The sequence below is a fragment of the Aphanomyces astaci genome (assembly GCF_000520075.1).
Source record: "Aphanomyces astaci strain APO3 unplaced genomic scaffold supercont1.309, whole genome shotgun sequence".
Classification (NCBI taxonomy): Eukaryota; Oomycota; class Saprolegniomycetes; order Saprolegniales; family Verrucalvaceae; genus Aphanomyces; species Aphanomyces astaci.
The window spans coordinates 9653-10971 of record NW_009798572.1 but is presented as its reverse complement, the minus strand read 5'-3'; positions in this window follow the sequence as shown (position 1 = coordinate 10971).

Genomic DNA, 1319 nt, shown 5'->3' with positions numbered 1-1319 from the left:
GGGGCTCGGACGTTCTTTGTCGAACTCTCCATCTTGGCAAGTCGTAGCCCATGATTTAAAGTTGTTTAATGGTATTTACAGTAACTTGGTTCTACATCTAACGTTATCCATGACGAGCAGTTTATGTTTTCTTCAAACATACTGTGCTCCAGAGGTAAGCTTACTTACACTGTTAAACGCGAGTTGCTAACGCTAAAGGAATACAAAACCAACTGTTAAACGCGAGAAGTTGCTAACGTTAAAGGAATACAAAACCAACAATGGGCCAAATGTGATCGTAGGCGTGGCTCGGGCTGGACACAGGACCGTACAGTAGTCGTGGATACTGGCGCTGAGGCTGGAGCGCTAGTAGTAGTCTACTACTAGTATGTACTACGTTGTCCTCATCCCCCCCAGCGACTGTGTATTTACCCCCAACCCCCCTACTACCAGTACAGTAGTGGTTTCGGGTCGCGAAAGGACTCGACGGCTGCTTTGACCAAGCAGTCATATAGCCACAGCCAGTCACCACGTGCTTATCATGTAGTTGCCGTCCATGATGACGCGGGAGTATTAGTTGCCGTCCATGATGACGCAGAGGTAAACCGTTTTGGCAAAAATTTCCTGATGTCTCATCCAGACGCACAAATTCTCGAAAATTGGAATATTTCGATTTTGGCAACTTTTCTTGGAAAAACGGCCATTTTATGCCATTTTTTGTGGCATCCAGACCTGGCCTTAGGCCAAGTAAAATAGAAAAATATATGTCAAATAATATTCTGACAGAGAATTCCCTTTTTCAAATGGGAGGTAAGAAAATATTTTCAAAATGTTTTGATGTGACCTCTGGATGCTGCCATGATGGACTGAGAGCTATCGATAGAATATCATGTTGGTAAAAATTGGACAATTGTAGTTCAAACATTTTTCTGTCAGAAAACAGTAAAAAATCGATGGATTAGGGTGCGTCTGGTAGCATTTCAAAAATAATATTCCATTATCTTTCAAAATGGGAGTAACCAAAATGCCATTTTCAAAATGGAGGTAAAAGGTCCATTTTGAAATATGGCGTTTTGGACCTATTCAACAACTAAATCCCACGTGGAATTATTGGATTTGGGTTAAAACTCTTCAAGCAAGACATGTAGGTGGCATCCGACATCAAACCGACAAATTTGGAGCCGATGATTGGATAACCGACAACTTTTTGAATTTTGATTGGTCAGATATTTTATAGGCAATCTGATTGGGCGATGTAGTTGTCGGTTGAGCAACATATCACTCACATATAACATATACAGCTTGCTATTGGCTGAAAACACAGTAGTATCGACATACTC